Raw genomic sequence first — 12,192 nt, 5'->3', positions numbered from 1 at the left:
GTGGCAGTGGCGTAAAATGAAAAGGAGGAAAGAAAACAATAAAGACAAGGACTGATGTATGTGGTGTTTATTGTTGCCTTTTTATAATAGGAAAACTTGCATATCCACAAATATGGCTATATTAAATAAACTATCATAAATTTGAGTTTTAAAGCCTGATATTCATGTGTAAAACCATTGGAAGAAATATGCTAACTCATTCCAATGTGATTATCACTGGACTGTGGCATTAGAGGGTGTCCTTAATATATTATTTAGGCTTTTCTCTATTTTTCAAAGTTTTCACGGTAAATGTATTGTATTTACAAGCAGAGTTAATTAACAGCAGAGAGAAAACTGTTTCCAGTAAGCTGTTGAAAGGGTCTCACAGAGATACCACTGGTGTAGTGGATCTGCATCCCTTCTAATCTTCTCAGTTCTTTATAAAAATTTACTAACATGTATTAATTATACAGGATAGTGGATTTCATTATGGCATTTCCATACATGTCTACAACGCATTTTCATCATATTTTCCCCATATCACTGTATCTTGTCCGTCCCCCCCCCCCCCCCCCCCCCCCCCGCCCCACTACCCAGCTAATCCTCCTCCTATTTCCATGCCTTTTATTTTTGTTTGGTGAACCAATGGGTTTCCTTAGGGTATCAATTCAGCAGTGGCTACACCATTGAACACATCTTCCCCTCCCCCAGTCATCAGTGACTGCCTATAGCTCCACGGGGGGGGGGGGGGCTTGTGAGACCCTCACTGCTCAGTGATGGAATGTTGATGGTCCCGGTCTTACCCAGCTTATCACAGTTGCTTAGAGCCCATGAGCACAAAGGCCATGCCATCCCTGAAACAGACAGAGATGGTATTCTACAACACTAGGCGGCTGCTTCTGGCCCTAACATCTTTCCTACCCTCTTTCTAATGTTTACAGCATCTTGGAGAGGGTAAAAGAGATGTTCCAGGATGAACGTCCAATGTTACTTGTTCTCAGCACTTTGGCCAGTTACTCTCTGCAGTACACCGGACTACACCTGACAACAGCACTAGTTGTGGGAACGAGCACAGATATTTAGAAGGTGGTTTGACACTCATATCATGTCCATTTGGCAGAAAGTAGCAATAGCTTCTTCGGATCGCCTGACTCTCCAGCCATGGGCTGTCAGCTGGGTCACCTCCCTAGGTATGACTGTCCTCCTGTGGACCGGGCTTCAAACCCAATCAGAGAGCACTTGGTTACCCCATGACAGTCACCACTGTTGCACCAATGAGCGTGTCTTCCCTGGCTGTCCAGTATTTTTGCAGACATAACTCACTGCTAAGAAGGACTGTCCACAAGTCTCCCTTAGCAGCCCGTGCAACACCTTCCAGCACTATGAAAGTTCGTCCTAGGGGAGGAAGCTTCTAGCTCAGTTCTAACTTGATGTGTCTGTCCTGCAGTATGGTGTCTTCAGCAAAAAGGCCTTACCAGCCTGTAGACGAAATTATAAACAGTCTTAGTAAATAAGAAACACAGAGCCAAATACACAGGTAAACAGCCAAAGAGATCAGAGAGCTGCGACTACCTTACCTTACTACCTCGCTGTCGTCGCTACCCCAGAGAGAGAGTTTCTTCCCGCCTGACTTGTGTTTTTATTGCCTTTCCGTTCTGCCTTCTCATTGGCTCTAAACCCAACCACATGACTTTCTCGTTACTGCCTGTCTATACAGACCTCCAGGTCTCTATGGTTAGTCCTGGGAGAAAAGGTTCGTGTCACCATGCTTGGCTGTGTCCTTGACCACACAGAGACTCTGCCTGCCATGTGATCAGATTAAGGGCGTGGACTACCACTGTTGGACTTCTGCTTAATGGCTGGCTTTTCCCTCTGATCTCCCGGCAACTTTATTTATTAACATACAAATAAAATCACATTTCAGCACAAATAAAATATCACCATACCAGCCAGTTTTGGTGGGCAATCAACTGTGGTGGCAGTACCCTATCTTGTTTGAGGAATTGGTCCTCAGAGGTTTCCCTGGCCAACAACTTGTAGTGAGGTAGCCCACTTTTGGAACTGGGATTTTCATTTAATAACCTTACGGCTTCTTGGAAGTAACGCTGTTCACTTATGCTTGGCACCTCAATTCAAACCCTCTGTTTAAAAAAATTTAAATAATTTTGTTATTTATTTGTACAAGTGCGTGTATGCCACAGGCATGTGTGGAGGTCAGAGGACAACTTGGGAAGAGTTGGTTTTCTCCATCATGTGGGTTCTGGGGGATCAAATGCAGGTCATTAGGCTTGGTGACAACTATTTTATGCTTGGAGCCATCTTTCCAGTTCTTAATTTTAATTTTTAAAGGTTTTTGAATCTTAGTTGTTTTTTTCTTATTCAGGTTTTAGTCTTATGTTTATTTTTTATTTTGAATCTCATAGCTAAAATTTTTGCTTTTTTCTTTTCTTTTCTTTTTCTCTTCCTTTCTTTTCTTTCCCTCCCTCCCTCCCTCCCTCCCTCCCTCCCTCCCTCCCTCCCTCTCTTTTCTTTCTTTCTTTCTTTCTTTCTTTCTTTCTTTCTTTCTTTCTTTCTTTCTTTCTTTCTTTCTTTCTTTCTTTCTTTCTTTCTTTTTTTCTTTCTGACAGGGTTTCTCTGTATAACAGCTCTGGCTGTCCTGGAACTTACTCTGTAGATCAGGCTGGCCTCAGACTCACAGAAATTCATCCACCTGCCTCTGCCTCCTGAGCCTTGGAATTAAAGGTATGTGCTATCACTACCCAGCTTTAGCTCCTTAGTTCTTGTGTAGGTCTTTTGGTTGAATCTAGGAACCCAATAAATACAAGAACTGGTTTTATTTGTTTACTTTTTGAGACAGGGTCTTACTATGTAGTTCTAGCTGGCCTAGAACTCACTATGTAGACCAGGCTGGCCTAGAATTCACAGAGATTCTCTTGCCTCTGCCTCCTGAGTGCTGGATTTTTTCCTGAAGACATCGAGTCTCACTATGCAGCCCTGGCTGGCCTGGCACCACCACACCTGACTTGATTTTATTTTTTTGAGACAGGGTTTTAAGCTCAGGCTGGTTTAGAACTTGCTATGTATTTGGTGATGACCTTGAGCCCATAGGCCCCCTCCTCCACTTCAAGTGGATAACAGAAGGCTTTTATTATCCTGAAACACATCCCTGGTTGTTCATCTAATCCAGGGTCTTGTTTCCGGAGATGAGTAACTCAGATCTCACTCACTATATTGCTACTCTGTTCCTTTTTCCGAAACACAGATGCCAAAACTTTCTGATGTCCTTGTTTTAGCTTTTCTGACTTGTTGGATCAAATCCCTTGAATTTGAAACAAGTTCACTATCATTTTTAAGGATTAATTCCTTTGTGAGAGACAGAACAAGCAATACCTGTCCTCATCTGAACCCTATGGATGTATTTTCACCCCCCTCCCCCCCAAATTTCAGATTTCAATCGAGACAATTTAGAGACCCATTTTTCTGACTAATAATGTTGGTGGGAAAGGGAGCATGTGTCAACCTGGCACCTTGTCTTTTTCCCTCCAGGGAGACTCAGCTCTCCATCAATAGATGGAAGTTCCTCTGAGGCCAGTCATAACTGTGTGTCTTTTCAGAGAGGTGCTGACATTTTCTGGAAAGTCAACAGTCTGATTGCTCAGAATGATCTTCATTCCCAAAGTAGATGCAGCAAAGAGCTTTTTTTTTTTTAAATTAATGCTATGTATGTATGTATGTATGTATGTATGTATGTATGTGCATGTGTGTGTGTGTGTGGGGGGGGAGATGGTGAGAGCCTGGGTAGAAGGCCAGAAGAGGCTTTAGAGTTACAGGTGGTTTGGTTATGAGCCACCAGGCTGGGAACTAAACTCAGGCCCTCTAGAAGAGCAGCAAGTGCTCTTAAGCACTGATCTCTCCAGTGATTTTTTTCTTTATTTTATTTTTCCTAAAGACAGGGTCTTACTATGCAGACCTGGCTGGCCTGGAACTCTCTATGTAGACCAGTTTGGCCCTGAACTCAGTTATCTACCTCTGAGTGCTGGGATTAAATGTGTGCACCAACAAATCCAGAGAGAAAAAAAGTTTTTAAAAATTAATTTTACAAGTATTTAGAGATTTTCACCACAGTGAAACCCGAGGACATGGCCAAGGATGATGCCCTTATACCTTTAAGAGAAAGAGTTATGCCAGGTGGTGGTGGCTCATGCTTTTAATCCCTGCACTTGGGAGGCAGAGGCAGGAGGATCTCTATGAGTTTGAGGCCATCCTGGTCTACAGAGTGAGTTCCAGGACAGCCACGACTACACACAGAGAAACACTGTCTTGAAAAAACCAAAAACCAAAACAAACAAACGAACAACAGCAACAAAAAACCCTCAAAGAATTATAAATTTGTGAAGAAATAACAAAACAAACAGATATCTGGACTTGGGTAGTAAATTCTGGGGGTAATTCTGTCCAGTAAATACACAGGACTAGAGGAGGTTAAAGGTAGTGGAAAATAAGGGTAATTTAAAGCATTTGTTTATTCAGTTTCCCTGAGGCCCCAGTTACCAGCCTCTGATGACCAAAGGCATTTTCCATCTTGGAATGAGAGGGACTTTCCTCTCAAAAGAATCTTCCTGGCTTACCGCATGTAAGAAAAGACAGCGCAAATGATTTTGTAGCTATAGTTTCTAATTGATTTCAGTGGGAGACAATCAAGATATCCATTTGACATTTTTGGAGCTCCATGTCCTGGACAGTTTTATATCAACTTGACCCAAGCTAGAGTCTGAAAGGAGGGAACCAAAATTGAGAACATGCTTTCATAAGATCTGGCTGTGGGGCATTTTCTTAAGAAGTGATTGATGTGAAAGAGTCCAGTCCATTGGGATGGTGCCATCCCTGGGCTGGTGGTCCTGGGTTCTATAAGAAAGCAGGCTGAGCAAGCTAAGGGAAGCAAGCCAGTAAGCAGCACTCCTCCATGGCCTCTGAATCATCTCCTGCCTCCAGGTTTCTGCCCTGATTTGAGTTCCTGTCCTGACTTCCTTTGGTGATGAACAGCAACGTGGAAGCGTAAGCCAAACAAACCCTTTCCTCCCCAAGTTCCTTTTGAACATGGTGTTTCCTCACAGCAATGATAATCCTAACTCCATCAGGGGAAGGAGCTACTTAACAGTCTTTGGAACGATCCCTCCACAACCTACTGACATTACTCCGAATGGGTCTTCTCCAGTAACAGCTTCGTAATGGTTCTCTTTGCCTGCTGTTATGGCCCGTGTTACCCGATGGACTTCATTCCAGCTCTGTGTCTGAATAAACCTGTTGCAATCCAATTCTCAAACCCACAGACCGCTTCCAGCTGCGCTTCCCACCACATTCCCTGGTACCCTAAGATGCAGACATACCTTGTCACTCTGCCACACCCATAACTGTTAGCACACATCTACAACTGAGGCTCTAAACATTATCCTTTAAACCGCCAGACATTCTTTCCCCTAGGAAACCTTGTCTCATATCTTCCCTTGGCAAGCATTTTTTAAAAGAATGTTTATTAGTTACTTGAAAATTTCATGCCATGTATTTTGACCATATTCACCCCCACTCCTTTCCCTGACTCCTCCCAGATCCATCCCCCACCTCCCTACCTCCTCAAGATCACCATATCTTTTTAATAAGCCATTGACTCCAGTTTGTGCTGCCTGAGTGTGGGGCCATCCATTGGAGCCACACTTTTTTTTTAAAATTTCTCTCAGAATTTTATTTTATTTAAAGACTTTTAAAATTCATTTTACATACCAACCACAGATCCCCCTCTCATCCCTTCTCTCGCTCCCCCATCTCGCTCTGCCCACAGTCCCCCCACCAACCCATCCCCCATCCCCTCCTCCAAAAGGGTAAGGCTGTAAGGGAGTCAGCAAAGTCTGCAACATTCAGTTGCGGCAGGACCAAGCCCCTCCCCAATGCATCAAGGCTGAGCAAGGCATCCCACCAAAGGTAATGGGCTCCAGAAAGCCAGCTCACGCACCAGGAATATATCCTGATCCCATTGCCTGGGGCCCCTCAAACAGACCAAGCTATATAACTGTCTCCTGTATGCAGAGAGCCTAGTCCAGTCCTATGCAGATTCCACAGTTGGTCTAACATTTGTAAGTTCCTATGAGCTTGGTTCAGTTGTCTCTGTAGATTTCCCCATCATGATCTTGACCCCCCCCCCCCCCCCATATAATCTCTCTTCCCTCTCTTCGACTGGATTCCTGCGGCTCGGCCTGGTGCTTGGCTGTGGATCTCTGCATCTGCTTCCATCAGTAATTACTGGATGAAGGTGGAGCCACACTCTTCCCGCTCCAAGCCATCAGCTGTCCACAGTTCCCCAATCAGGGGTAGGGGCTCATGAACCCCTTCCTTACCCATGCTAGAATGTTTACTGGCTTGTTCTTGTGCAGGTCTTGTGTAGGTAATCACAGCTCCTTCGAGCTGACCCTTTCTTTTGCAAGCAATTTATCTATAGATTTATGTCTGTTGTCCCTAAATGATACATCTTCTTGAAGGCTTTTTTCGGGGGGTGGGGGGGCAGCCATTTAATTAGGGCTCACGGTATGTCAGGCCCTGCATGAGGCAAGAGTTTCTCCCAGAGTTCATTGCTTTCGGCCAGTCCCAGGCACACGCTTGCTGGATGAACAGGGCAGTGTGTTATCTGACACAATGCACCTCAAGCTGCATGTGCACAGGAATAACTCCAGGGAACTTGTTAAAATGCAGAGGTTAGAGCTCCACCCCGAAGCTTTTGAATCAGAAGCTTGTGGGCAAAGTGTGGGCACCCATGTGTTTAACGAGCTTCCTAATGCTTCTGATGTGTCCTAGACTGTGAATATTGAGAAGTTCCACCTGCTCTTCAGAAAGGATCATCCTCACATCATTCCAGGAAGACAGAAGCCCGCCCTGAATTTCAGCCCCCTAAAAAGAAGAAAAGCAACATTATAAAGTACTAAGTTTGAGGAATTTCCTATTTCAATGCCGTATGCACCGCTTTCATGTAGTTCCTATAAGAACTGTGCACGGAAACTATTTGCCTCCCCATATCAAAGGAAACTGAGGCCAGAGTCAGGCACTTGTCCAGGAGGAATGGCTGGTGCTGGAAATCCAGCCAGGAGCTTCTGTTCTTTGATGATGTCCCTATGACACTGGCCTGCCTTCCCACACCTGCCGTAACTAATGTCTCTTATTTGTGTCTAGTTTCCCACTGTCCTCAAGTACCCATAGCATACTGATGCTGGCCTTGGTAGGGTTTTGACAGGCCTAGGAAAAATGTGAAAAGATAAGACAGATGCTATTTTTCTCATTACCATACCTCAGAAAATTGAGGATGTCAAGGACTCTCTGATGATGGCCAGGAAAAAAGGATGCCAAGTCGGTCAAGACCAAGAACAAGGGTAGTGTGAGGTTCAAAGTTCAATGCACCTGAAACCTTTATGTTGTGGTTACCACAGACAAGGAGAAGGCAGAGACACTGTGGTGGTCCCTTTGGCAGTTCAGGAGCAGAAATGAACCAGTCCTCTTTATTTGAAATGTATTAAAAATCCTGGAAAGTCACAAGAAAGAAAAGGAGGGGAGGATTAAACACAGCCTTCCAAAATAAACTTCACTGTAAAACTTAAAAAACTTAAAAAAGAAAAAAAAGGGTTAAATTTTCAGTTCTGGAAGATAGAGGGATGGGGAGACAGGGCTGAAGCCCCCACTTTAATTAACGGCTGCCCTCTTCTTCCCAGTTAGAGCAAAGAGGGGTTTATGGGCAGAACTCCAGCACTTCCTGCTTTGGAATTTCAACCCTATTGTAACACACGAGTCTGACATGCTTCCAAGGCCTGTACTCCTCCGGATGGGAGACAGGAAGCTGAGCTGGAATAGGAAAGGGTTTTGGGAGAGCTGGGGTAATATAAATAACTCCCTGACCCCTGCACAGCGTTCTTGCCCCACCCCCAGCCTCACGGTCCCTGTCCACTTTCCTAGTCAGATCTTAGGAGAAAGAAGTTACTGTGTCAGCCTCCCCAGCTGGACTGGGGGCTCCATGGTGGCAGAGGAGCTCTGCTGTGTTCGTGTCTGTATTTCAGATGCAGCCTGTTGTGGTGTAAGTGACCAGTGAGTGCCATTTGTACGCCTGACTGAAAAGGAATAGCCATACCGGAATGAGGATACCTAGAGCAGTGGTCTGTGCAGGGGAGAGACTTTGGGCACTCTGTTCTTCCCTGTTATCCTAAGACTGGCCCTCAGATGCTGGCATCGGGGAGACGATTACTAATTTAGAGTCCTAGGGTGTAATGAGTAGAATTTCATGTTTCCCCGCTAAGGCCACCTTCTCATTCAACTCTTGAGACACTGTTTTCTTTGTCCTCCTCGGGGAGGGAACAACCCCAAAGCCAGCCTTAAACACTGTAGGATCTAACAGGGTGTGTGAGATTGAGGGGGCTGGGATGACTAAAACACCTGGGGGCTGCTGAGGTGGCTCAGGGGATAAAGCTGCTTGCTGCCAAGTCTGAAGACCTGCGTTCAAAGCCCAGGATTCACATGACGGAAGCAGAGAGGAAGGGAGGAAAGAATTGACTTTTAGAACTTGTCCTTTAACTTCTATATGTGTGTTATGGCACACACACACACACACACACACACACAAACACAAACACAAATAAATATAACAAAAACATTTCAGAGAACCTGGAATTCTGCAAGCTTCAGTGCTGGTGGTCATCTAATCCCACATATTCTTCTGGAAGAAAGGGAGTCCCTCCTGGGGCATCCCTGGGACTGAACATTCCCAGAAGACCCTTCGGTTGACAAATTTTAGTTATGAAAATCCACTTGGATCTTAAGGCCCAATGATGCCATTGTCAATGAACAAGAGAGAGCACGCACCTTCTGGAAGCTGGATATGGAACATATACTAACAAACTTCCATTCACAATAGCCTGGACCTAAACCAGCCCCAAACCCAGAGTCAAATCACAGAGCCCAGAACATCTTTACTGAGATCACCCTGATCTCACATATTATCTCCAACAGTATCAAAATTCGGCCCTCAATGAGGGTACAGAAAGTAGTTCTGCTAGGTTCTTTGATCCTGAACCATGGATTACATTGTCAACTCTAGGGCTCACCTCCCTGCCTCCATGACACAGGCATTCTGGAATGGATGTTCTCAGATGATTTGGCATTCCTAGGTCAGCTCCTGAAAATAGAGAGGGAAGCAGTGTGTGTGTGTGTGTGTGTGTGTGTGTGTGTGTGTGTGTGTGTGTGTGTACACTCACTTGTGCATGCAGAGTCTCACATAGACTTGGGGCATGGAACATAGTTAGGAATGGGGATGGGTTGTTGCTGTGGGATGGTCTGTATGTCAATTTACTCTGATTGGTCAATAAATAAAACACTGATTGGCCAGTAGCTAGGCATGAAGTATAGGCATGACTAACAGAGAGGAGAAAAGAAAGAACAGGAAGGCAGAAGGAGACACTGCCAGCCACCGCCATGACAAGCAGCATGTGAAGATGCCGGTAAGCCACGAGCCACATGGCAAGGTATAGATTTATGGAAATGGATTAATTTAAGCTATAAGAACAGTTAGCAAGAAGCCTGCTACGGCCATACAGTTTGTAAGCAATATAAGTCTCTGTGTTTACTTGGTTGGGTTTGAGCAGCTATGGGGACTGGCGGGTGACAAAGATTTGTCCTGACTGTGGGAAAGGCAGGAAAACTCTAGTTACAGGTTGTGGTTCACATCTTTGGAGCTTCTTCCACACCACAAAAGAGAAGTAGAGTCACCATACATCACCTTTTCTGGATGGAGTTAACCAAATCAGAAAGCCACATTACCTCGGGGTGGGGGGCATATCCTCTGAGTGTGCCTATCTCTTTCCTTGTGAGTGCATTTGTAGCTGAGTATATCAGAGCCACATCTTCAGTATATGTTTACCTGTGTTTGAATCTTTACAGATTTTCCTTTGTATGCCAGTCCTCTAAATGTCATTGTCCCTCAGAGCTTGGCTTGGTACTTCTTTTCTACTCTATCAAGACCCTTCCCTGGTTAGTCACATCCATATAGCTGTCAGTGTGGCTATTACTTATGCACTTGATCTTAGACAAAAGCCCAAGAAACAATTGGCTGTAATTTGCAAGTCTATACTCAATCTTTACTTCTGGTCAGAGCTCTAGATCTGTACCTAGTGCTTTCCAAACACTCCCCTTTGGCTGATATACATTTATCTCTTTAAAAAAAACTTATCACTTGGGCCAGGCATGATGATATAAACCTTGAATCCCAGTACTAGGGAAGTAGAGACAGGTGGATCTTTGGAAGCCAGTGTAGTCTATATAGTGAGTTCCTGGCCAGCCTAAGCTACAGAGTAAGGCCTTGTCTCAAAAACAAACAAAGCAAACAAACAACCCCCCCCCCCAACAGCCTTATCAACCTACTCTCACATACGTTCATCATAATTTTATGTAGCTCCCTTGTGACATTTCTAACATTTCTTCTCCAGACCTGCAGGTTAAATGGAAGTTCTATTTGTTTGTTTGTTTTTTGTTTTTTCTGAGACAGAGTTTCTCTGCAGCCTACAGGAACTCGCTCTGTAGACCAGGCAGGCCTGGAACTCACAGAGATCTGCCTGTCTATGTCCTGAGTGCTGGGATTAAAGGTGAGCGCCACCATCATCGGGCTGGAGTGAAGATTCTTAGAGCTGGTTAGGTGTGCTCTGGGGAGTCTGGGCCAGACCTAGAAAGCCAGAACTAACCAGAGAAGTTAAGAACAGAAAACAATTGGCATCTCCTGGGCCAAGTCCAAGCTTATTAGAACCTTCAAGATCCGTCCTGACTTGACTTCTCTTATTTCTTCTCCAGTTTCTCTAGATCACAGGCGTCAGCCTCCCTCTCCCAGCTCCAGGGCTACAGGTTTGTCCCTAATTCAGCATTGTCTCTCGTGCTGTTCCGTACACGTCCGAGTCCATTTTCCTAGAGTTGTACTCACTGGTGTTTGCTCAGTGAAGGCTAACTTATTCTCCTAGATTAAACCCTACCTTCCTCTACTGTGACAGGAACAATGAATCATTCTGATGTCTTCTGTTCGTCACTTGTGACATACATTCATTTTTTTCCTGAGGCTATGTTGACCGTACTGGTCTTGACTTTGTGAGCACAAGGCACACTTCCACATCAGCCTCCTGAGCATCTAGGACTACAGGTATGTGACACCACACCCAGCTTCACATCTCAATTACTTTAGTTGCTACACTACCTGTTTGTTTACTTGCCTGCTTGCAGTCAACTGTGAACTCCATGAGCTCAGAGGCTGTTTCTGACTCAATATTTATAACTCCAGCATTTAATGTGATAGCCAGCACATATGCAGGTACACTTTATATATTTGTTGGTGGAGTGAATCAATGAATGGAATGAATAAAATTAGAATAAGTTGTTTCTTTGAGAGAAAGCAAAATTTTTAGTGTCCCTGTCCATGAAGACTCAACATCTATAGTATTGAAGAGAATCAATCACTACCTGTAGAAGCTTGGGCAGATTAGCCAAACTGTTGCTAATACCTGGTTCCTTTGTCCCTCTTGGAGTTATAGAATCCACAATAAAATTGAAGGCTCACTGAACAGTGAAGGGAAATTTTAATTTTGGTGATGAATAGGCATGGAAGATAAATTTGCAAAGTGGCTGCTCCAGGGGCTCGGGCCAGGAGGTGATGGCCATCAGGTGAAAGAAACAAGGGCAGGATAAGCTAATGAAGGACAGGAGGAACCCTGTCTTTCTGGGGGTGGACAGGGATTTTCCAGGAATCCAGATGCCCTTATTTTTTGTTCCTTCTATGGTTCTTTTTGGATGGTGCTGAGAGGTGTCATTCAGCACGTAGTCAGGATCTTAAGGAAGTTAGGAGTCATGGGGCAGTCACTCTAGAATACATCTTAGATCGGACTGGTTTTAGTTAGCCACCTGAAGAGGGACTTCTGGCCACCAAGCATCCTGTCTTCAAAGATAAGATTAGGGCAGGGCAGAAATTTTGTTAGTTCAAGTAGGCAGAGTGAGATGAGGATTAGGTAACAATACTAGTCATTGGTCCAGAGGCACACTGCCAAAGGCCTGAGGTTTGAGGAAGAGAGTCTGAGTTAGGCAGGGAGGAGCACAGCTTCTAGAAATGCTGGACTCTCAGCCTGGTCGAGTGGACCTCGTCCATGCTTTCCT

At 44.7% G+C, this 12,192-nt stretch overlaps 1 long non-coding RNA gene across 2 annotated transcripts; it reads right to left on the bottom strand.

Moving 5' to 3' along the window:
* Window positions 1-905: 905 nt before the first annotated feature.
* LOC107399519 (uncharacterized) lies at window positions 906-11,555 on the bottom strand. Of its 2 annotated transcripts, none has more exons than XR_013041931.1 (4): window positions 10,743-11,555; window positions 9,114-9,184; window positions 7,313-7,543; window positions 906-1,461 (listed from the first exon to the last, which is right to left on the bottom strand). It is a non-coding gene; the product is annotated as an uncharacterized LOC107399519 (long non-coding RNA). The 2 variants fall into 2 exon arrangements; XR_006072074.2 differs by lacking the exon at window positions 906-1,461 and adding an exon at window positions 6,529-6,918.
* Window positions 11,556-12,192: the final 637 nt, after the last annotated feature.

This window comes from Peromyscus maniculatus, chromosome 1 (assembly GCF_049852395.1).
Source record: "Peromyscus maniculatus bairdii isolate BWxNUB_F1_BW_parent chromosome 1, HU_Pman_BW_mat_3.1, whole genome shotgun sequence".
NCBI classification, from domain to species: Eukaryota; Metazoa; Chordata; class Mammalia; order Rodentia; family Cricetidae; genus Peromyscus; species Peromyscus maniculatus.
This window is presented reverse-complemented; position numbering and strand designations above follow the sequence as displayed.